This window comes from Lagenorhynchus albirostris, chromosome 18 (assembly GCF_949774975.1).
Source record: "Lagenorhynchus albirostris chromosome 18, mLagAlb1.1, whole genome shotgun sequence".
In the NCBI taxonomy this organism is placed as follows: Eukaryota; Metazoa; Chordata; class Mammalia; order Artiodactyla; family Delphinidae; genus Lagenorhynchus; species Lagenorhynchus albirostris.
The window spans coordinates 190367-215853 of record NC_083112.1 but is presented as its reverse complement, the minus strand read 5'-3'; positions in this window follow the sequence as shown (position 1 = coordinate 215853).

Below are 25487 nucleotides of genomic sequence, written 5' to 3'. Positions count from 1 at the left end.
AGAGCCTTGCTCGGCTGCCTGCCGGCTGTGGTACGGGACAGCCTCCCCAGGCCTCGCTTTCCTTCGCTGCACCCCGGGGACGTGAGCCTCTTGCTTTCGGGGTGACTCTGCAGGACGTGTGTGGAGGGCCCCGCTCGGCTCTCTGCCAAGTCTGGGCCAAGCACAGGACCGCACGCCCTCGGCAACAGAGCCCGGGACCCTTCACACCTTCCGGTGCCACCCCAGCTTGGTGAACACCGGGCTGAATGGTTGGAACCACGGATGAAACCAGGAAGGAGAAATGAGACACAGGGCAGTAGGAGGCAGTGGCAAAGTCTGCAGGAACTGATTTTGTGTGTGGCCACAGGAACGGGGACATTGTTTCCATCTTCTTTACCTTTCCCCTGTCCCAGGAGAAGCCGGCACCAGGGACCTGTCAGTCACGCTGAAGCCCTGGCTCAGGCCCGCCCCGAGGTGGGTGGAGAGGCCCAGAGGGAAGCTGAGTCACTGGGCTGAAGAAGGAAAAGCTCTGAGGAGCTGGCAAAGGGTGTGGAGACCTTGAAAGACTGACTTGATTCTCTTTCTACTTTACGTAAGAATCTTGAACTTGACATTTCCACTTGAATAGGAGGGAAGGTACTGGAGAGTTATTACAGATTAAAGCAATTCTTCCTTCTCCAGGGCTCAGCAGTTTCCCTTGGGCAGTAGAGGCAGCAGCCGTGTTAAGTCAGGACAGACTCACCGGATGTGGAGCCACATCAGTTGGTTGCTCAGACCCCCAGCTTCGCCAAGTCTGCCCCCGTCTGCTGGCCACTGTCCTATCCTCTCCCTCGTCACAGCCTCTGTGCACCGAGCCGTGGCAGCCCGAGGCCCCTCTCATCCTCCCAACTTCTCCGGCCCATACATATTAGCGTACATGTGTTTACAGATGGGAAGCTGAGGGTCAGAAGGTCCAAGGGATTTGCCCAGGAGGAGGAGACACCACCATGTGGGAGCCCTCGGCTCCAGAGGTGGCTTTGCCCCTTGTCTCCCACGGCTCCCGGCTCGCTGTGTCTGCTCCGTGTCATCCTGGAGAGCCAAGTGGGGACCCGTGGCCCAGGGCCTCCTCTTCCTCCTGACTCACAAGCTGTGTAAACTCAGGGAAGTCACTTCCACCTGGGAGCTTGGCTTCTTCATCTGTAAAGCGAAGGGTTGGATGAACTCTAGGGCACCTTCCAGCTCCAGCTCCTATGATTCTCCTGACCCAGATTTTAGGAGAACTCAGATTTCTGCCAGGCCACCTCCTGTGTCTCTTCACCCCATAAACCCTCACCTGAAAGCCCCATGAAACAGAAGACAGAAAGGTGACGAAAGGGACTAACATTTACTAAGAGTTGAGTTTGCGGCGGAGCTGTGCTGGGTGCTGTTAGCTAAAGCTCCTGGTTTTCATTAGGTGCGACACTCCCGTCCCTTAGAGGCAGTCCTGGTATTTACAAACTCTCTATCATTTCTATGATTCGTGGTCTTTCTACTCGTCCGCATCTAGAATGCATTCTTCTCACCCGCTCCCCTCCACTCAAGCTAGAATAATTTACTTTGGGTGGCACCCCACAAGAATACCCTGCTATGTTGATGTTTTGGTAAAGAGCTGCAGAGAGAAGTCCAGGTAGAAAGACTGGCTTAAAAAGAATGAGGAGGGATGATTCTCCTGTTAACGGCCTGGAGATGGTTCCCTGACTTATTAATCTGGACCACTTGGGGACCAACGTCATGAAACCTTGATTCTTTTTGTGAAAAGGGATTAAAAAAAGATCTTTTCTGCTTCTTTCCGTGACTTTCCGGGAAGCTTTGTGCTGTGTGGGAATGTCTTGCTCAATGATTACCTTTAATGCTGAATTCAGGGTTAGGATTTGTGGGTGACCTGTTCCTTCCAGAAGAAAGTAGAGAAGGATCTGAGAAGACTTTGCCCTCAGCCTGTAAACGCTTTGCAGGCAATTGGCAGTTCAAAATCTCGTCCCACATGTAAAGTTTTGTAAAAAGCATTAGAGACCAGACTTTAATACAATTACAAGAAATTCCTTGAAGGGGCCAAACCCTCCCATGCGGGGTGATCCCCTGGTGGTAGCTGGGACCCTTCCAAGTGCTCATTTCATTGAGATGCTTCAGCCCCTCCTTCCACCTAGACCTAGGACATGTACAACTGCTGGGCATAAAAAATACAGTTAAATTCACGTCACTTCAACAGATTTCTCAAACCCTTGCTACTGTGTGCGATAAACCCCAAGTGGAACCCTCAGTGGCTTAGCACAAGTGACGTTTGCCCAGGCGCACACGCTTCACCCTGCGCAAGGGGCCCGGGAAACGAAGCCGCGGGCTGGGCGGACGCTTCCCAGCAGCTGCCCTTCATTCTGCAGGGCACGCGGCGCCGCGGGCGCAGCCTCCACGGTGGGCGTGGGCGGCGGTGAGGACTCCCGCGGCCCCGCCTTCCCTCCCCCCCTCCCCCCCCCTTCCCCTTCCTCTCTGGCACGAACAGCTGCCTACGGGGGCCGTTCCTCTCGGAGCTGGTCTGGAAGTTCAGGCTGAAGGGAATCAATATCGTCATCATCCCCCTGCCCCCTCCCAACCCCCAGCCAGGCTGGAGCCTAAAGGATACTGGTTCAGGCCTCGACTGTTGTCCCCAGATGCACTTTCATCAGTCGCTGCTTTGTCTGGGAGCTCGAGGGGACCCCTCTGCCCCCAGGGTGCTCCCCTTCCCCTTCTGAGAAGAGCCGGGGTGAACGCGGCGTCCTATTCACCCTCGACCGCCATCTGGCTGTGGAGGCGAGTAACTGCAGGATGAAGGCAGAAGGTCCTGGCCCAGGAAGAATCGGGAGGATTCATTCTTTTCCCGCGTTGGTGTCTTTCGGATGGAATGCCGGGACTCCACTTCAGCCAGAGCTGCGGAAAGTGGTTTCCCCTCTGTATCCCCAGAGCACCTAACGATAGATAGACTTTCTGGTTACTTATTTAAAATATGACGGCTGCTGCTAAAGTTTGTTTAGTATCCATCATTGACCAAACGTTTTATTTATCGTGCATTCACTTATGTTACCTCAAACATACTTTCAGATGCTCGGTGCCAAACTGGGGCTTCCTACAGATTAGAGGGTTGTAATTACAGGTCATGGAGTGGAAGGAACAGGCTCTGAATGCAAGTCTTCTGACTTCAAATCCTATGCTTTTTTTCCCCCTATTATTTTATGTACTTTATTGATTTTCTATTAAAAACCCCTAGTACTGGAACCCTGGCAAGTGGGGGCCAAGGGGTTGGGAAGAAGGTGATTTGGTAGAGCCAGGTTTCCATTCCCAGTCTATTTTGGTGCCTCAGTCTTCCCTTTGCCAACCCAGCTGTGCAAATCAAATCAGACTCGCGGAGCAGTTGTAAGAGAAAGGCTTTGCTTCTCTAGAGTAATGTCTTTTGCGACAAACGATTATGAAAAAAATAGATATGTTCCAAGGATGAGGAGAAGCAAAATCCATTTGTCTGCAAAGCACTTGACCCAAGTGTCTTGCAGGATTTTGCGCTCTTCTACACGAATGTGCGCTGGTTTGGAGCTGGAGAACTCTAAACCAGCCTGCCAACTCGATGAATGTGCTCCCGCCGGCTCGGAGAACAGTGAAGCAGGGCGACCCAGCGGCAGGAAACGTCCACGGAGGCGGACTCACGCCTCTCCTCCATGTTCCAGGGACGCCCGGAAGGCCCCCCCCCCCCGCCCGTCTTCTCGCGCTCCAGGGAGGACCAACAGCAGGGAGGCTGCTGGTGTTCGCGTAATGCTCTGCGGTGTGCACAGCTCTTCTCAAACACAGCGAGCACCCAGTCTTTGCGATAACCCGGTGAGGTGAGGGTGTTACCTCACCCCCTTACATCTGAGGAGTCAGAAGGTCAGTGTTAACTAACTCACCAAAGGTCTCCCAGGAAACAGCAAAACCCACACTCTCAAACCAGCTCCTCAGACACGGGTCCGGCTCTGTCAGCGCACCTTTGCGCGTCCCGCCGAGTCTGTCCAGGGGTGGTGTTGTACTTACACCAGCCACGATTCCGGGTCGTGCTCCCTTCCCAGCTTCCAGGCCTTGACTCTTGCCCTCCCTCTGCCTAGAAAATTCCATCTCCTTCCACCACCTCTGATGGCAGAATCCCAGCTTAAGGCCAGCTTAAGTGTCTACTTGTCCACAAAGGTTTTCCAGAGCCTTCCTGGACTCCCCCTCCCTGTGTTTCCACGGCCCTTTCCTGTAAATTATATATAAAAAAGCTAAGACCTGCTGAACGTTCTAATTACTACATTCGTGTCAGTCTCGTGGTCTACAGAGGGCAGGACCACTGCCTAGAAGAATGCCTCATATGCAGCAGGTTCTCAATACAAATGCTTTTTACCCAACTGAATTCTTACTATGGACCAAGTAAAACAGTAACACTTAACATCTGTCGGCACTTTCTGCGAGCCACGCACGGTTCTGAAGGCTTCGCATGTCTCAAGGAGTCCTCAACCCAGCCCTAGAGGTAGGTCCCATCGCTGCCCACGTCTTGGAGGCGAGGAGGGTCTTGGCCTGGGCCACACAGCTAATTAGGGCTGGAGCCGGGTTGGAGCCTCCTTCCCCACTGCCTGTAAGGCGGGGATGGCCCCTGAGCCCTAAGAGCTGTTTATTTATTTCCTTCCACAGGAAAGAAGCCTCGGCTCCAGAATCAGCTGAATTGTGGCAAAACCTTTGCTGGTCCTGCTTTGGCCAGAGACGGGCAGCAAGTCTGTGGAAGGGTGACTGTGACCCCGTCCTCAGCCCAGAGGAGGCTGTAAAGGGAGGACGATCTCTCTGGAGCGATCAGTGTGGAAGAAGGGAAGAGACTGCGCTGGGAATGCGGTCGTGTCGCCGTCCCACATCCAGGGAGCCACGAGGCCCGACAAGCCAGACCTCCACCGTCTCCTTCCTGGCCAGTGCTACCGCCAGCGATCCACACCTGGGAGGCGCGTCTCCCGCTGCCCCTGCAGCTAAAGATGCCTGACACCACCGACGCCACTGCGTGTCCTTCCTGTCATCATCTCCAGCACCGGCACTGTTCTTTTCAGAGCTTTGTGGGGTGACAGCGTGTTGGCATGGGTGCGGAAGGGCTGTTTCCACACAGTCCTCTGCTGCCTCTGGGGCTGGGGCAACTTCTTAAATCTCCGTGAAGCTCAGTGTTTTCATCTTCATTTTTGTTTTCTTTTTGGCCGCGCCCTGTGGCTTGCAGGGTCTTTGTTCCCTGACCAGGGAATGAACCCATGCCCTCGGCAGTGAGAGTGCGGAGTCCTAACCACTGGACCGCCAGGGAACTCCCCAGTGTTTTCATCTTCAGAAATGGGGCCAAGAATGACTTCCTTGTAGGGTTTTGTGAGTATGAAACACCTCCTTGAGCATTATAGACACTTAATCAATTTTATTTTCCTTCTTTCATCAAAGAGCTAGGTTGAGAAGATACACACATAGAAACAGGATAGAACACGCTCATGCTGAGTGTCTGACGACTGGTGTGGAGGTTATTCACAGTGGGGAGAGGGCCTGGCTGGCGAGGTGTTCAGGCACCGTGGTCTCTTTGGAGCACCATCTCAGCTGTGTTCTGTCTCGGGGTTGGGGGCCTATCTAGGTTCAAGGATCAGACATAATAAGGCAACCTGATAATATAGCTAAAACTCAAAAACCACTCAAACCCTTTGACCGAATAATGTCACCTCAAAAAAACATTACAATACAATAACTGAGAAGGAAAAAAAATCTAATCTTTGTAAAGATATTCATCATAGCACTATTCAAAAGTAGAAAACTAGCGAAGTAAGCTGAGAGTAATAGGGGAGTGACTCAACAAATTATGGCACATTGCTCCAATACCACACAGGTAAAAAATCAAAGTGAACCCTGACATTGTCCTGTTCAGATACAGGAAAAGAGTATTACAGATAAAATAAGTAGAAAAAAGCAGAACTCACGATGTGCAAATGCTGATCACAATTTTTAGTACCTATGCATAGCCCGGAGGAGACGACACAAGACGTGAACGGTGACCCCTTTGTTTCTTCGGCCGTAGCGTGCAGCATGCGGGATCTTAGTTCCTGGACCAGGGATTGAAACTGCATCCACTGCATTGGAAGTGAGGATTCTTAACCAGTGGACCACTAGGGAAGTCCCGTGAGCTCTTTGAAATTATGAAATTTAATTCTGTGTAAAGAAGTTTAGGTAGACAGTATTATACAATAAAATGTCAATACAATTTTAAAGTTAAAAACATTAGGTAAAAATTAATAACGCAGACAAGCCACATGCAGGTAATGAGGGATCGACAGCGTTTGTGCATGTTTTTGGCTGTCAGCAGGTCTGCGTGTGTTTATTCTAAATCGTGCTATTGCATCGCTACCAACTAAACAAATGCTTTTGCCCAAGTTTCTCTTCCTTTGCAGCCCCCAGGAGAACGGAGTTGGCTCTGTGCGGGTCTTCTTCTCTAGCAGGACTCATGCTCAACTGACCTGCATAGAAGCAAAGGTGGGCCGGTGTGAATAAGAATGAACAGCGCAGGGAAGGACAGCCCAGGAGGAGCCCGATCCGATGCCACCTTCAGGGCCTGGCCTTTTCTTGGTTCTCCAGACTTGTGCCTGGTCCCTGGGCTCTAAGGTGTCTGCCAAGTAAGGCCAGGACATGGTGCTGAGATCACCCTTGCTCCATTCAGGGAGAAGCCTGTCTCCCTCTTGTGGAGTTTATAGCTGCTCCTGGGCTTTTGCACATAAATTACACATGTCCTTAACCAACTGCCCTTTTGCAGGGGGGATCAGAGCTCAGCAAACAAAAACATCATTCTTATTATTCCCCTTCATAATTGGAGAAGTGGCTATTTCCAGGCTGGTGAAAATCTGTCTACAATACAAATTAGAAGGCAAGAGGGGTTTTGCTCAGTTTGTTGATGGAAGATAGACTCAGGACGACTGAAATACTGACAAATCCCAAGTCTGATGTGAAGAATACTGGACGTTTCCATTGTAGATGCACTGTGCGTAGAACGCTTTTGGTGTGAACACTTGTACGGGAATGGGGTCCCTGTTCCCTTTGTCTTGGTCTGGGCTTCTGCTCCTCGTGCTGCCTGTCTGGGTTGGTTCGGCTCCTGGTCCAAGGGTCCCACAGCGAATGACAGGCAGGACCAGGGAAAGGACATGCATGCCTGGACCCTTCTCCCAGGGGGAAGGTTTTCTAGACTTTTGAGCTCACGTACCCCCTGACACAATTCTGTAAAACTATGTACCAGCTTTTGGGGCTTCCCTGGTGGCGCAGTGGTTGGCGGTCTGGCTGTCGATGCAGGGGACGCGGGTTCGTGCCCCGGTCCGGAAAGATCCCACGTGCCGCGGGGCGGCTGGGCCCGTGAGTCATGGCCACTGAGCCTGCGCGTCTGGAGCCTGTGCTCCGCAATGGGGTGTAAACTTTTTCATTTTTAGGTTTAAATAGTTGTAGTATATCAATCATCCTATCATATTTCTTTGAGGAAGATACATATATACACATAAATATATGTATACAGTCTGTATATATAGAAATTGAAACTAGTTTTTTCCTGTGACTGTAGGATTCTAAGTGCTAAACATTTTCTTCTGGATTTACGTGTATTAGAACTATCGTGGGACATATTTGATTAACATGACATGAGTTGTTTGGAAGTGCCTCTGTGGGGTCCGGGGGTCAGCGAGGAGTGGGGTGCAGGGCGCACCGCGAGGCGTCTGCTCAGAGCTCCCGGTGTCAGGCCTGCCCCACTTCTTCCTCTGCCTCATCCTGGCTCCTGTCCCTGCCCTCCACAGGTGCGGGTCCCTAGGAAACATCTTGTGCCTCAAACTCTGCTCAGTGTCTGCTACTGGGAAACGTAGCTTCTGACACTAAACGGGCCAAGGGAAGACCGCTGTGGAGGCCGGAGGGCAACGCAGAGCTTGGGCTTGAAGAGCAGGTCCTGCCCCAAACCATCGCCGCCCCTCCCCCTATGCTCCCCGGCCTCAGGAATCTGGAGGCCTGACTTCGAGAAGCGCTTCCTGCTTTGAAGATGCCAGAGAATCAGTAACATACTCGACACATTTAATGAAGATCAGGTCCCCCTTTTTACGTTGTTCATGTGGGTGCGAAGGGGCTCTCCTGTCTTCAGTGGCTGTGGATAAAATGTTTTAAGCTGTCCCCAAAAGAGGGACCGGAAGCTTGCCTCTGGGCTGCTAATGCCATCTTGGTCTGAAATACACGACAGCAATGATAAAATCGTATTTTCATAAGGAACACTCACAAAGTGCTTGCTGCGTGTCAGAGCTCTTCTAAAGATGTTATGTATGTTTACTCACTTAACCCTCAACACAATACCCAGTTAGGTATTGTTATTAACCCCATTTGACAGAACAAGGAAGGGGACGACAGAGGCCCCTTCCTACTGAGTGTTTACCATGCTCAGGTCGAGGCGCCAAGAAAGTAACGTGCAGCACCTCAGTCCTCACGTGCCTCGAGCAGAGCCAGCAGTGGGCAGCTCTCCTTGTGGAGCAGGCGGCCGTGGTCCTCAGGCCCTGCGGGAGCGTTAATTGGGTCCCTCCCTCACCCGCCCAGGTGGGAGCAGAGGAGTCTCTCACAGCAGGGCCCTTTGCGCCTCTCCCAGTGGCAGGTCATCGCCCTCAGGGTAAAGCTGAACGCAGGGGAGAACCTTGGCAGGAGGATGGCTTTGTATCAGTCCTTCAGCTTCCTGATGCCAGAGCAGAGCCGGGGCAACTGGGGGCAGGCGGGGAGGCTGGACTGTCAACAACACAGAAGGAAGGAATGCAGGGTGGGCTGGGGCAGGGCTGTGACCTGAGGCCCGTGAGTTCTGGGGGCCGTTCCTCCTCTGTGGAGGGACAGATGGACCAGGGCTGGGAGCAGCTCCAACACGGAAATGCTGCGGTGTTTCCCCCAGAGATGCTGCCCACGCTGGCGAAATGACTTGCCAAAAGTGGCCGAGGTCCAGGGCTTCACCCCGAGAGGCAGGCGGGTGGCCCAGGAGCCTCAGGCTCAGACAGGAGGCAGGTAGGCAGAGAAGGGGAGGCTTCCTGCCAACAAAATCCTGTGAGGATGCAGCGCAGGAAGTGGGGAAAAGGCCATCTTCTAGGGGTATGCATTATTTTATGGGTTCAAATTTAGTTAACTTGTTATACAGCGTTCAGTGAGGTCAGCGAGGCTCTGCTAATGGGCGCGAATGTTTTGCACGGGAGGGTGGACACAGGCACCCGCCGGCGCCCCGCTTGCCAGCTGGTGGCACAGTACTGAGAAAAGTCCAGATTCATGCAGATCCACTATTACAAGTTCCAAAAGCCTGAAAATGTCTTGCTCTGCAATTTCAGCATATTTTAAAATTAGAGACGGCAGGAGATGTTTCTTGGAATCTACATTAAAACACACTCACCTAGTAGTTGAAGCTAAAACTTTGGTGATTTCCAATGATTTGTGTGTTGACTGTTACACCTTTGAATGCATTTTCTTAATTTTCATTTTAGAAACAGTTCAGAAATCATACTTGGAAAGTGAAGGTGAATCCCTGTAGAACCTTTGACGCCGGCCCAGGGCGCTCACGAGGTTTCTGAGGCACGTGCGCTGGGACCCAGGCCAGTCGGGGGCCCTTCGGCGGGGCCTCTGGGTGCGAGCCGGCCGCCCGTTACTGACTGTGTGCAGGTTCCAGCAGCTGTGAACCCATCGGTAGCACTGCTGTAGCATGCTGGGGAAGAGCCTGGGCTCTGTTGTCAGACAGACCCGGGTCCGGACACCACCTGCTGCTTAGCAGTGCCCACGACCGCTGTTTCTCGTGTGTGGACCGCAAACGGCGCCACCCCACTGTGTGGTCCCGAGAGCAGCGCGACTGTGCCCTTAGGGCTCTCGGCCCAGCCTTCCGCCTCCAGAGAGCACTTACGGAGAAGGGCGGAAGCCTTCTGGGCGCTCCAAGGGCTGCACGGGCTCAGGGACGAGGGGCTCTTGGGGGCTCCCGAGTCTGGCTCCCGTGCCACTGGAGCTCCCGGTTCGCAGGCACGGCTTGTACTGGACTTGGGCGTCGAGTAGCTGTTCAAACTCAGGAACAGATGAAACCCATGACCCCCGGGCTCTCCCAACCCTGTGAACCCCAGACCGTATTCTCCCATGACCTTGACTCCAGGCGGGCCACAGACCAGCAGCCTGGGCATCTCTGCTGGAGCTCGTTAGAAACGCAGGCGCTCTGGCCCCCTGGAATCAGAAGCTGCCTTTTAACAAGATCCCTGGCAATTCTCCTGCACGTTTCCCGCTCTGACCCCTCAGGGGTCACTGTCCTCCGGGCACATGAGCCCCGGCCCTGGAGCCTCAAACTCCCCATCCCACCTCATGGGGACCTTTGTACCTGGGGCCCTCGCTGTCACTGGCCCGGGTCCAGTCCAGGCCCAGTACCATGGAAGCCTGGACCAGCTGCTCCCGCTTCTGGTTCCCTTCTGTGGATGAAGGCTGCCGTCCAGGTTGCTAAATGTCTTGGCTGCTCGGGTGGTTGATTTAGGACCCACGAGAGGTGGCCCTGGGCTCGGGTCTGGGTGGACATGCCTCTCACTCCAGGCTGATCTTTCAGACCCACAGTGGGCCCCCCCCCCGCCATGGTGGTCACTTCTGTCTTGCTCACAGCTCACCTCTGGGCCTGGGTCCGCTCCGAACCACGTGTCTGACGTGAGTACAGACACGTGCACACACTTGGGGTCAGCTGTGTCAATCCCTGAAGCTGGTGGGAAGCAGTTTGGATCTACAGAGCTGCGTGGAGGCCCAGGGGGCAGTGGGGGAAAGGCATCACTGGTGGTTTTTTAATCGCCTGAGGTGGGGAGTGACTACCCTTCTGTCCTGGCCCAGGGACTCGAGCTGCTAAAAGGGACACGAGTCACTCATCTGTGGAGAAAAGCATTTCTGAGAAGGTGGTACCAGCCAGAAAAGCAGACCAGCTGGCGGTCTGTGGAGCACCCCTGTTAGCCCATGCCCACCAGTGAGCACCTGATAGGGGCCTTCGCCCCGATGCAGCTTGTCCCTCCCTCAGTGACCTGGAGCCCTGAACTGTAGGGTCTCACGGGTGAGAGACCTTGGAGACCCTCACAGCCTATGGCAGAGGCAGTGCCCCCCTGAAGTGTTTGGGGCATGACAGGGGGTGGCCGTTCCTCTAGGCCCTGTGTGGACATCTGCTTGGGGCCCCCTGGGTCCCCGGCCCGGAGCACAGCTCTGAGATACTGGAGTCCAGGCGTGCCTTGATCTGGCCGCGAGGGCTGAGAGCCTCGACGCAACGCTGGCTGCCAGAAGGGGCCGGACACCGTTCTGTGGCCTGGCCTGCCAGTGGCTGAAGAGCAGCAGCTGGGGGCGGGGAGGGGCCAGGAGCCAGGACACTCTCCAGCCCACCTGCCTCTGTGGTTTCCTCTCCCTGAAGTGATTCTGCTCTGATTCCTTCCGGACCACACGCTGCACGCTCTTCTCCCTCACCTCGCTCTTTCCAGCCACCTAGGTAGTCTGCAGCGCTCTCCCTCCCCCTTGCCCCTTTCCAACCATCCACGTTTCACACCCTCGAAGGCTTGGGTGGAGTCCCAGCTCTCCTGGAAGCTGTCCCAAGGGGTCCAGCCCTGGAGCTCCATCTCCCTCGCTTCCGAGTGCCTCCCCACTCATCCCGGAGGTTGGCAGTGACGGCTCTTCGCGGTTTCTGTGTGCTGGTGTGGTCCCGACGTGACCGTTTAGTCTGTACGCATAAGGCCAGTCACATTCATGAAGCGCGTCTGGGTCACCTGACGCCCAGTACGTGGGAAGCAGTGTGCTGAGTGGTGTGTGTGTATGTGTGTGTGTGTTACACACTCTGCCTTTAGGGAACTCACAGTCTAGGAAGGAGGCTAGAATATGGTAGGCCGACTAAAGTAGGAATCAGACGGCGGGCAGACAACGAGGGTTAAAGGAGGGAGAGGTCGAGAAAGGGGTGCGGAAGAGCCTGGTGGAGCAAGTGGCCTCCGGGGTAGGTCCTAGGGGGTGACGAGAGTTTCGTAACCAGACCAGGTTTGTTTGCAGCAGAGAAGGTTCACTAGACGGCCACTTCTCAGGTCTGCCTCCCTGAAGGCCAGGGGCGTGAGCTATTTATGGGGTGAAGGAGTGGGGAGGTCTTAGGCGTGGGGCAAGGGGTTTGGACGTCGGGCAAAGGTGAGGTGATCTGTGTTCCACGCAGGCCATTTTAGGCTTGGTGGCCCCAGCTAGGCTTTGCCCGTCTGAAGTGCCCAGAGCCGACTCCAATTTCTGGAAACAACTTAAGCCCCCGTTACTATAGTGACCCCTACGTCAGAAGCCTTCTCTACAGGGGTGGTTAAGCACCCTGGTGATATATTACCTCGGCTTTGCGACGCTTGGAGGGTATGCAGTTAGAGAAAGGGGAATAAACAACAGGGACAGCAGCCTTAACCACTAAAGGCAGGTCCTAGGCAGAGCGGCTTCTAACAAGCCCCTTACCTGCTGCTCTGTGAGACACACCCAAGGGTTTGTGCGGGCCCTGCAGCCGGCTGAGTGTCCTCTGGTGTTGGAGGCCCTCAGGGCAGGCAGTGCCGGCTCCTCTGTCTTCCAGGAGGCCACAGCGCAGGGAGGGGATGCGGTCCCTTTGCTCCCCGTGGGGACTCAGCGGTCATGGAGCACCTAAGCTCTCCCCCTGAAGGCGTGTGGGGGGCATTTGGCCCAGACCACAGAGGCTCGAGGGACAGACTCAGTGATGGGAACGCCTGCGGGTTTTCTCACCTGAGTGACTTTATTCTCCCTCACTCCGAGGTTCACAGGCAGAAGTCGGCACAGGCTGAGGTGCAGGCTCTGAAAGGAGTCTGGGTGCTGCCGGGAGTACGTCCTAACACCGAGCACTGTCGCGGCCGGTGGTCCCCGGGCGCCCACCCCTCCTGCTGGCAGAGGTCCCTGGCCGCGCCCCGCGTGCAGAAGGCGTCACGGCATCCTGTGTGACTCAGGGTCCCCCCAGGCGGGGCCGGCTGCCGTCTGCCGTCTGGAGGAGCAGCCACAGCTCCCACTCCAGCTCTTCTGCCCTCCGGGCCAGCCGGGCTCTCCTCACCTCCAGCGCCAGGGCCTGGTCACTCTGCAGGGCCCAGGATCCCAGGTTCTCTCCGCCGGGGTCGCCGGCCTCTGCTGGGCCGGGTGTGTCTTCCCGCCGTGCAGGAAGGCAGATCCTGGGAACCACCTGAAAAGACACCAGTGGAAGAGGCGACGGGGCCCTGCGAGCGCTGAGCCCACCCTGAGGACCTGCGTGACTCTGGGCACCCTGCCAGCCTCCAGGCAACACCCAGCCGAGTGCTTGGGGAGACGCCAGCAGCTTACGTCCAGGGACTGGCCTCACGTTCACGAAGGACACAGGGTCCCCTGAGCTTATGTTGCCAAATCCGTGCACAGCAGCGCCTGATTATGTCCCCACACCATCATCGCCTTTAATAATGCGGAACAACTGTGGAGTAATTAAGTCTTTTTATAGCCCCTCCGCTCATCCTGCTTGTTCCGTCCTTAACACCAGGGATATTTATATAATGTCTCTTTAAGCATGAAAATTTCCCGTTACTTTATTCTCACTAAATGGCTCTCCTCTGAGCCCCTCAGTGCAGCCGACGCTGGGTGCCTGCACCTCGCCCTCCACACTGGAGCTGGTGCCGCGGCCGCCCTGACCTCCCAGCCCTCAGCTTAGCGTGGCCTCTTGGACGGGGTCTGCAGGAGACCAGGGGAGGCGGACACGCGGGGCCAGCGTCTCCGTTTGGGTTTCACAGGGAGGACTCACCGGGGAGGGGGGGTTCAGGGACCCTCTGGGGCCAGCGGAAGACACAGCTCCTGCTGGGAAGGGGTCTGTGCATGTTGTGTGTGTCACACGCCCAGTGCCTTGTGCGCACGGAGAAATCTTCCCTCACTTGCTCGTGAGCATGTAGGTGCGCTTCCTGTGCTTCTGTCTTGCGAGGGCAGTTTGACCCGGAAGGACTGACTTTCCAGACCCCCTAACATCCAGGCTCAGGCACGCGCTCTGTCCTCGCGGAACTCTCTACTCAGGGAGCATCTTGGCCCCGGGTCTCCTGCTCTCGGGGTCACCGGCAGGTGGGCCCTCCCTGGTGGTGAAGAGGGCGGCCTTGGTGAACAGGATATCCCGGCGCTGATGCCGGATCCAGAAGCCCAGTGACAGGGGTGCCTAACCTTGCCCCCCACCACCAGGGCTTTGCCCATCTTCAGCAACTCAGCAAGACGGGAATTAGGGGGACACGAGGGAGGCCCTGGGCTTGGGTGCAAAAGTCAAAGGGGCACCAAAAACTCAACTCAGGAGAAATAGTATTTTAACGCGGCTTTAAAAGTCAAATTGGCAAACTGAGGCCCACAGGCTGGCGCCTGCTTTAGGAAAGAACGTTTCATGAGCTCAGGGCAGACACAACTGAGTTATCGCTGTATCTCGCGCCTGTGTCCCCTCCAACCTTCCCCATGTCTACACCTCCAGAGACCTGAGTCAGGATCAGAGTTCATCTCACGGAAAACTTGTTTCAGAACCATGGCTATCAGTCAGGCTGCAGCTAGAATAGCTTTTCCATTGCCCCCCTTTCATGCCCTTCCCCGGTCTTTCCAGGCCGTCAATTTACTTAAAGACCTGCAAACCCAAGGTGGCTGACACGCTTTCCTGACCCCTGATGCAGCCCTGCCTTCCAGGGTCAGCCTTCCGTTTGCCAAAGGCAACAGGCAAAACGGGGGGGCCTTCTCGTCAGAGCTGGTTGTTTGGTTTTGTTCTGAACCCCTATCTGCAGAGGGTGCTGTGACCCTGTGGGCCCCACCTCGTGAGACCCCGCTGTCCGTGGGCACCTCAGGAGCTGAGATGGCGGTCTCACAGGCTTACCACAAACGTACTGCCTTTGCTTCGTGGCAGTTGGCCTGGCCTGTCCTCTTCTTTCCGGAGCGCTAAGGCTTGAGCAGTGAGCTGGAAGAACTCCTCGTTCAGCTCATCCAAATTGTCTTCCACCTGCCATATCTTCCTCTAGAAACAAGGGACACATGGTCTTCATTACTTTCCTTTTTATTCTAATTTTATTAAAAATCCATTGAGCTCCTGCCCCATGACAGGCAGGGGCATCAGTGTTGGACGTACAGAGTTGAAGTCAGGTCTGCTCTCGAGGAGCTCAGCGCCTAAAGAAAAGCAAACCCAGGCCTACAATCCGGTAGAGTGAAGGCTGCAGGGGAGGGATGTGCGGGGCTACAGGAGCAAAAGGCAGGACACCTAACCCAGGCAGGTGCAATCAGGGAGAACTCTCTGGAAGAGGGGAGACATCTCAGCTGAATGTTAGCAACAAATAGGAATTAACTGGGTGGACAATGGGAGAATGGAATGCTAGGCAAGGGAACAGCACGTGTGGGAAACACAGAGACACGAGAGCACGCAGGGAAGTTCGTCCATCTCTCAGTTCATCCATCCATCCAAGCATCCATCCATCCATCCATGCGTCCATCCGTGCATCCATCCGAGCATCCATCCATCCATCCATCTATCCATCCATTCATGCCTCCATCCATCCATCCCTCCATTTGTCCATCCATCCATCCATCCATCCATCCATCCATGCATCCATTTGTCCATCCATTCATGCCTCCATCCGTGCATCCACCCCTCCATGCATCCATCCATCCACGCATCCACCCCTCCATGCATCCATCCATCCATTTGTCCATCCATCCATGTGTCCATCCATCCATGTGTCCATCCATCCATCCATCCATCCGTGCATCCATCCATCCATCCATCCATCCATTTGTCCATCCATCCATGTGTCCTTCCATCCATCCATCCATCCGAGCATCCATCCCTCCATGCATCCATCCACCCAAGCATCCATCCATTTGTCCATCCATCCATCCATCCATCCACCCATCCATCCACCCATCCATCCATCCATCCATCCATCCATCCATCCATCCATCCATCTGTCCATCCACCCCTCCATGCGTCCATCCATCCATGTGTCCATCCACTCACAGGTAAAGAAAGATTTACTGAGCACCCATTATGTGTCAAGCCAATGGTTGATTCCATTAGTGAACTTCCATGGGGTTTGTAGTCTATAAGGAAAGGCAGACATAGAACAAGGAATTATCAGTGACAAATGTTACCCGAGGGGATGTCCAGATTGCTGAGGGAAGTAGTCACGGTTCAGTTTGGTGGTAGCATGGAATTTGTTTGGACAAGTGGGAGGAGATGATGCTGGAGATATAGGGGTGGTGAGCTGGGGACAGCAGGCTGTGACGGGCCTTGCGTGACGATCTTGGCTACTACGGCAGAGACTTTCTTAAGTTAACTTTTTGGGAGAGTGAGTGTTTTCAGACAAAAAACTGCTTATCTCAGACATTCTTATAGACAGAAACAATTGTGTGGCTAAGATTTGGCCAATGAGATACAAAAGGTTATTGTTGAGGGGATAGATTCTGTAAAACTGTTTAAAGAGAGAGCTGACTCCGTTACCCTTTCACATTCCTGCCTTTCTAGCAGCTGTCGTGCGACTGACGCAACCATGAAGATGAACTCAGGAGTTAAGGGTCACAGAGTCCTCGAGTTTGTAGGCCATTGTGGATGTTGATGACTTTGATTTGAACATGGTAAATGTAAGCTACCTGTGGGGCTTCCCATGAGTTAACAAAACCTCTGATGCTCAGTGAGCTCGGCTGTCAAGGGAAGGCCACCTCTTGCTCCACACCTGAGATGCCAGATAAAACGCAAATACAATACAAATGCAGAGCCACGTTTGAATGCGACCCCTCTCGACCCCAGAGATGAAGATGCAAGCCGGGGCAGGTGGGAGCTGAAGGCATGGGCGAGGGTGCTCCTCCTTAGAGGAACGAGGCCGTTATGGTGGAAACTGAGTAAAGTCTGGACCGTAAGTGGCTGACCCTTCTCTGAACGTGAGAGAAGCCTGCGTCCAGCCCGAGCACACAGCCCCGTAGCTGCGCAGGTTTCTTGCTCGGGGCTGAGGCTGGAACAGAGCTGATGTGAGAAACTGGAACCGGGAGGGGCGCCTCGCACCACAGGAGCCCAGAGCTGAGACATGGGAACGACCTACAAGCAGGACTTGAAGCAGGATGCCACAGTGTGTGAGCAGAACACACAGCTGCCCCACGCGGAGGCCTGCGCGGAGGACCGTCCCTCGGAAGCCGGCTCAGACGACAGTGCACCCAAGAGACTGCAGACAGTGTGCGAGCTGAGTGTGCCTGTCACGGAAGCATGCTCAACGTGTGAAGAGGGACAGAGGAGGAAGAGAAGCCATGAGGCAAGAACAGGAATCTTGTGGAGAAGAGAAATCTAGAAATGAGAAATGCCAAGGCAACAACAACAGGGCTGATGGATTACCTGCTGACCTGGCTGGAGTGAGCTTGTGAAACTTGGTAGGAAATCACCTGCAATGTAGCACTGAGGGGCCAATAGATGGGAAACACGAAGGGGAAGGGAAGAAACAGGGAGGTAGAAGTTGTAAGTATTGTCAGGCTGTGGCCATCCATAGACGGCGCTTTGTCGCGTGAACGTTTCCGAGAGCGTCTGTGTCGTGTGCGTGTTTTGCCTTCTCAGCTCTGCGGACCTGCCTGCCGGGCCCTGGAGGAGGGACCTGGGCCTGTGCTGGGAGCCCCGGTCCTGTAAACGCCGCTAGAGCACGACAGGGAGCTCAGGAGGGCGAGCTCTCCTTCCTGCACCTCTTCTGCTCCTGAGTGAGGTTGGGTGGGTGACACAGAAGGAAAAGCACAGGAGACTCTCCTGGACAAAGTTACTGCCCGTCTCTGAGGCTCACCTTCCACATCCGAAGACTGGACGAGGAGAAGGTCTGTGTCAAGATGCCGTTGGGGGTGTGTGCTCTGGGACGGTGACCAGCCCAGGGCCTGGCTCACAGGAGATGCTCAGTAAATAACCCCCTTTTCAGCTTCCCTTGGGCACTGATGAGGCTCCCTGTGCATCTGGCAGAAAGAAATCTAACCCCGGCTTGGTTGGTGGGAATTACGGATAAAGTGGTTACCGTGCATTTTGGATACCAGGTAGCTCCACGGGTCACGAGCTGTCACGCTCTCTGCTCTTTCACCCTCGTGAAGAGGGAAAAGGGAAAAGTGTTTGTTCCATAGAAAACGTCTCCCAGTCTGTCCCCACCCTGGGACGGGAGGGAGCAGTGCTCCTGGAATCTGCAGGATTTGCTACGCCCCGAGGAGCAGTGTCACTTGCTGTGAGCGGGAAAAAACGATTTCTGAGGCTACCTTATTGACAGAAAATTATATTTCGTGTGTTTACCTCACATTCCTATTCCTTTCACATCAGATTTGTCCTAGTATCTTTTAATTAAAAAGACAACGAAAAGTAAAAATATGCCAGAACAAAAAATCTCCCGACTTCCGTTTTTCTAATTGTAAACAGTAACCCTGTTTGGTGTAGAATATTAGTAAATATACCATTTAAGCGTATAAACAAGCACATTAATGTCATCCTAACCCACTCACGGCCCCAGTCCTTTGCCCGCTCTCTGAGCCAGTGCCCTTTGCCATGTTTTTTGGTGGTGCCCTCCCTCTGGGAGTGGGCTTTTTTCTCACCCCTGGACGTTGGGCCCTGCCACCTCGCTTGCTTTGGCCCCTAGGATGGGCAGAAGTCACCCTGTGCCATTCCTGAGACTGCGCCCCCAGAGCCCTTTTGTGGTTCTGCTACGACCATGAGAAGGCCGCGTCCAGGCTGGTCCGCTGGCCCCGGAGGAGGGGAGACTCCAGGTGACGGGCTGCCCCGCTGCAGTGCCCCAGGCAGGCCCCGCCTAGAGCTGCGAGCTGCCCGAGACCCTGGCCTCCGGGAACAGATCAGCTGAGCCCCCAGACATGGGAGCAGCAAGCGCTCCCGTTCTTTCCTGCTGAGGTTTCCCTGCGGCAAAAGCTGGCAACCCGGCATCGTTCTTCCATCTGGGGGTTTCTCGTCTCGGTGTCTCTCCCCCAAGCTGGCCTCACTCCCTCTCTTTCTCTGCTGTTCCCTTTTCTCTTTTTAAGAACAGGCAAATACTCACATATGACATCCTGCCATACATGCAATTCTCTATCCTCATCTTTCACTTTAAAGACACAAAAAATTCTCTATAATATCATTTTCAGTAGACACTTCAGTATTTCATGATAGGTATCTACCATAATTCAGATAAATCATATTATTGGAAATTTAGGTCACCTCCATCTATTTTTATATCATTAAAAATTGCAATGAACATGTTTCTTCATGTTTACTTGTATGTAAAAATGATTTCTTCAGAGAGATTCTTAGGATTGGAGATACTGAGTCAAATGGAATGAATATTTTAGAAGCTTTTGGTAGGAATTGCCACACTGCTTTCCAGAAGGGTTTAATTTTCGTACCCTTCAGCCAGTGGAATATGGGAGTGTTTATTTCTTTATTCCTCACAATTACTTAGTACTTTAGTTAAATGTTTTAGGTAGATAAAAAAGGGCATGTAGTTTAATGAACATTTTTCTGACTCTTTGAACGTTTTGATATAATTTACTTGGTTGTATTTCCTTTCTCTTAGGGCCATTTGCATATGTTTTCTCAAAAGAGTAAAAGCATCTGCTAATGGGAAAATTCTGACCTAGCGGTTTTATATTATTATGTGATCATACCTATTGTTGCTTCCCTTTGGGATTCTTTCCCCCATTGTTTTGAAAATTCTTTTAAACCTTCACAGGCTCCCACCTCTTGCCCTTGTGAATATTGTAGAAATCAATGCACACTTGTTAACGGAAAGAATGATTTTCTTGACCAGTATTCTCCAATTGTAATTTCTTTCTCCACAAAATATCCCTCCCGGGCACTTTTCCCTCAACCCTGTGTGCTGTTTCTGTTTCCCAGAGTCGCAGGAGGGTGCAGCTAACAGGCAGGCTGGGGGTGAGGCAGCTTCCCCACACCAGCTGGCTGTGCCCCTGCCCAAGGCTGCCCGGCTCCTACCTGCAGCTCAGGAAAGGCTCTGTGCCTGTGTGCGGGGCCTGGGCTCGCGGCGGCTCCTCCTTTGGTGTCACCCCAGGGGAGACTTCCGGGTCCTGGGTGCTGCCCGGGGCTGGAATAAGAGGGAGGAGAGGCCCCCTTTCAGGCCTCTGCTGCCCGGTGATACAACCCCTCAACCAGAATAAAAGACACTGGCTGCTTCTAACGTCTCCCTGGGGCGTCTGAGCTTAGAGAAAGATGAGATGTTAACGTGATGGAGAAACTGACAAATCCTTAGATCCCCTGAAGCTGGACGACTGGGCCCACGCAGCCTTCCCTGTCCAGCAGGTGGGTGACTTCTCAGTGCCGGGAGCAGAATTCACCCCGACATAAGCCAGCTCGGCATATTGATTATTTTGAGCTGAAGGCAACTGAGATAAAAGAAAAGCTCTCTGCCTCCCATATTTGCCTAAAAACAGGACTTACCTTTTGAAGGGGCCCCTCCCCTCTCCACCAGGAAGCTCCCAAGTTAATCACTGGAGGCACCCTAGACCCTTACCAGCCCAGAGATGCCACCAGAGGAATTTACATAAAAACCAGCCCTATCCACCATGACTTTCCCATATATTTACCATCCCACAATTTGCCATCCTAGAAACTCAAAAAGTCCTTCTCTTTCGTCTTGTCACTTCTCTAAAAATGTACTGTTCTTTTGTTAAGATGCTATATAGGCCCCAGTTCTAGCCACCCCTTCAAGTTACTCAACACTGAGGGCTCCTACACTTGGGCCATGCACATGTGAATGAGCTTCTGCTTGCTTTTCTCTCGTTGCCCACGTGGAGAGCCTAAGATGCGTAGAGGAAAAGGGTCTTTTCCTTCCCTACGTCAGCTGGCTCGTGCTCTCTTCCTGTGGCCCAGTGACTGCTCTCTGCCGTCACCTTCCAGGCCTGGGAGGGGGACTGTGCTGCCTGGACCTTGGGGATGGGTCTCAGTTCACGAGTCTAACCTGAGCACTCTCACCGCCATCTGTTCTCCTCTAGGAAGACCCTTTGCCAACACCGGCTGGTGGGACCCACCCTTATTTAGAGCCTATCTTACCCTTCCTGATCCTTACAGACTTCTTTAACTCTCTAGAATCTTTTATTATAACCATGGTTCTTCCTGACCCTTTCGGCCCTGTGTCAAAGGCCGCAATAAACATCTGTGGAGTGACGTTATCCCCAGCTTGTAGCTCATGGAACTGGCTAGAAGATGTTTTCTCAGGATCTACAGGGTCCAGGGCAGAGTCCAGTCTAGAATCCAGGCCTCCAGGGTCCTAACTGGCCTTTCTTTTGTGTGATTCTTCTTTCTGGAGTCCCTGACCCTCCAAGGGCCCCAGGCCTTGTGATTTTATCAGGAGTGTCTAGATTCTTCCCCTCTTTCCTGCAGGAGACTTCAATTATTTGTATACGCTTTCTAGGCACCTTAAATCAGGAAACCAACAGGAGAGAGATTTCTGGGAGGAAGGACCACTGTGGCTGTGGTGGAGGGATCAGAGGGGAGGGCCGGGCAGGGTGAGCTCTGAGATTCGGACTCCCTGGGCGGAAATCCCAGCTCCTTCCTGTAACAACGTCTCTGAGCCCCAGCTGCCTCACCTTTAAAATAAGCAATCATACCCACTTCACAGGGTTGCTGTGAGGATTAGATAGCAGGTAAAGGGCTTATCTCAGTATCAGTAAACACAGCCATCAATGATGTTACCACTTATTGGTAGTAAACAGGGGTGGGGCGGGGATGAAGGGAATTGCAGACCACGGGGTCTGAACAGATGAAGAGAAAGCAAGTCAACATAAGCGGACAAACTATCTCAGCCTCTCCTCGACTTGGAGGAAGGACAGAGACTGTGGGTCTCTACGCAGAGAGAGGTGCGGGCCGTAGGAAGGCAAATCAGAAGGAGGGGTGGGATGTGAAGTCTGGGATCAGCTGAGCGAACGTGGCCTCGTTCCCATGGGTGGGAACAACCCCAGTGAATGACACGAGCTCTGACGAGGTACTCAAACCAGCAACCGCTCGGCAAACGAGGGAGGCCACGACAATGGGGGTTACCACGGGCAGGGAGCCCTGAAGGCTTGCAGCTGGATTAGAGTGGGTTGAGGCTCTAAATCAGGTGCTGGTTGTAAAAACAAGAATCTTGGTGCCAGGGAGCTTAGGGTGCCGATGCCTGCCCCACCTTGGGCTTTGGTGCTCCTCGTGGGAGGGCAGAGGCTGGGGCTTCAGGAGTGTGTCACTCGCCAGTTGAGGGTCTTGTTGACAGGCGGAGAGAGGCCGTTCGCCAACCCGACCAGATGCCTTGGAAGAACAGACAATCCTGTAACTTTCCTCGAGTTCTGGGCCCAGAAAGGAACAGCGATGGGCCAGGACATCATTGCTGTATCAACCTGGACAAGTGCGCCGACCTGAGCTTGGGACTCTGTGTCTCCGTGGAGCCTGGCCGCTGACTGCCGGGTGCTCCTGGGGGCCCCAAGCACCTGCCCGGCATCAGTGAAGACCTGACGAGGGTCGTGGCCTCCCTCGTCTGTGCCCGCAGGCTCCTCGGGACTCGTGTGCCGTGGTGGATTCTGCCCTACTGCGCTGGGGGTGCCCAGGTGGGGACTCCTGAGCAGAGGCCTTCTGAGTCCTCCTTTTCTCAGACACGCTGCCCTCAGGCAGGACTTGGGAACCGTGCCCCCCTCCTGAGCTCCCCGTGAGGGGCCAGGTCAGTTAGTGGACTGGGGAGATTGTCTCAGACACACTTCTTGGAGGAGGTACAGAGGCCCCCGGTGGAGCAGGGGCTCACCTCGAACACAGGCCACAAGTCTTGGGTTTCTGACCCGAGTGCGGGGCACCTGCTGAGCATGAGGCCCGGGTGTGTGTGAGCGTGTGGACGTCAGCGCGGTGTAGTGTGTGTGTGTGTGTGTGTGTGTGTGTGTGGTACGTGTGATGTATGTGCACACGTGAGTGTATCTGTGGGCGTGTGTATGTGTATGTGGCACGAGTGTGTGGTGAATTGGATGTGTGCGTGTAAATGTGCAGGTGTGCGTGACTGTGGCCTGTGTGTACATGCATGTGAGTGCATGTGCGTGTGTGTGCCCGTGCACCAAATGAGTCTCCACAGGGTCGGGCTGACTGCCTGCCCCGCAGTGCTCACCTTTCTCCGGGCCCCAGCTGGTTGCCCATGCGCCTGAGAAAGTGCAGCCGCCAGGGCCTCGATGGCTCGGTCGAGCTCCTCACAGCCCGGGCGGGGGGCGCTGGGGGCGCAGCCTGGGGGAAAGAACACAGAGAACCGCTTCAGACATCCCCTCACCCCACCATAGCCACCCTGCCAGACACTTCCCTCCACTTTCGGGAGGCTGGTGTGTGTGCCCCTCACCTTCGTGCTGTTTCCCTCTCCTCCCAGCACCCGCCCCACCCTCTCTTGCTTTAGGCCGTCACCGCGCCGGGCAGTACACACAGGGACACACCGCGCCGGGCTGGACACACCGGGCTGGACACACACACAGGGACGGGGCCTTGAGGCGTGTGGCCCGCTGCCTTGAGTCTGGATGGCTTCCTCCTTTCTGTACATCTCATTCTGTTTCTTACTGTTTCTAAACTCAGAAATGTTTAAAGATGCGCCCGTCTTTTAGTCACGCATCTCATCTGTCCCCTCTGCGAGCCGGGCTGTGTTTTGTGTTCCCCAGGCCTCCAGGCACACGCTGTGGCCGTGCACCTCCCCGGGCCAGGCAGTGAGTGAGGCTTCCTGAGTTATAGGAGGATTTCGCTAAAGCGTTGATTAACTGCTTTTTCCTTTTTGATTTGCTAAAGCTTCCTCACATGTTGTTTTTGAAAAATTGTCCCCCACCAAGGAAAAATGGAACCCCCTCCCTTCAGTTGGCAGAAGCATCCAGGCTTCTAACCCAGCTCCCGTCAGTGCCCGGGACGAAGAGGGCCCCGGCCTGGTCTCAGGCAAGCTTCAGAGGAAAGCGTGTTCTCTGTCCTTCTCAGGATCACTTGGCCGGATGTCCCAGACCAGAGATGTACCAACGAGAAGTTTGAGAAGCAGTGGTTTGGAGGCAAGGTCAAGGAAGGCTCTCGACATCATTGCTCAGTCCCCAGGGTTCCACAGGCCACACACTCACACATACACACTCATGCACACCCCCCACACCGCTCATACACGCACACGCACGCACACACACGCGCACACGTCCACCACACCACTCATACACGCATACTCACACACACGCATGCGCACACACGTGCACACGTCCACCACACCACTCATACACGCACATGCACACACACGCACACGTCCACCACACCACTCATACACACACGCTCACACACACGCACGCGCACACGCGCACACATCCACCACACCACTCATACACGCACACGCACACGCGCACACCCCCCCACTCATACATGCACATGCACGCACGCACACACCTACACACACGCACACCCTCCCCCACACCACTCACACACTCTCACACACACCACACGCTCATGCACACGTGCACACACACATGCAGCTGCCAGGGAGGGTTTCTGGCGCCTCTGACCTGCCCCCTGAGTCCTGTCCCCAGGGCTGGGACCGTGAGGACTGTTTATGGAAAAAGTAGCACAACTGCCTGGGCCTCAGCCCCCTCACGCTTTCCAGGGAGTGACCTTGACAGAGGAACAGCCTACCTCCCCCAAAGGGCCAGGCAGCTCCGTGGGGGACGGGGGCTGGGCTCGGAGCAGAAGCCTGGCGCTGACTGGTGGGCCCGTGGGCTCTGGTGGGGCACGTTCCTTTGTGCCGTTAGCTAGAGGTGGAGGAGGTGTGTGAGGCATGTGCAGCCGGGATGGGGCTTCTGGGCTGGCCCATCATTCTCTGTGTGAAGCTGGGAGGGTCCTTTAGCCTCTTTAGGCCTCAGTTAACTTATCCATAAAATGGGGATGTGATAATTCCACTCACAGGCTTCCTGTGACAATTGAGTTGGTTAGTTAATGGAGGCAATGCTTGTCCGGTGATTATACAGCACCGAGGGCTGTGGAGGACAGCGCCTGGAGAAGGTAGGGTCCCAGGGCCCCTGTGGCCCCAGGGAGTGGGCACAGGAGGGCTGGGGCAGGCTCCCGTCCTCCGTCAGACCACCATGTGTGCTGGTCTCCCCCTGGGAGCACCTCTCCCCTGGCCCTGTGCCCAGGACCGTCTTCTGCGATCAGGGTGGACGCCGCCTGGTCACCGTCTCCAGTGGGATGACACAAGTGAGATGCAGTTAGGCAGTACCCAGTGCTAGCGCTGCTATCACGGCTTTTCACCTGCTGCCGTGGCCCCGCCCCAGGCACCTGCCTCTCACCTGGAGGACGCTGCCGGGGCTCCCTGGGAGAAGCTGCAGCGTGGCTACCCCATGAGTCCTCGCTCTGCCTAGCGTGCGCTCTGGCCGCGGCTCTGGCCCCCATCTCCGGGTCTCCAGCCCTGCCCAGGCCTGGCCGCTTGGCTTCGTTGAGGCCCTGTAGGAGGTCCTGGAAGAACCAGGGCTGCGTCACCCTCTCGGGTGTGAGC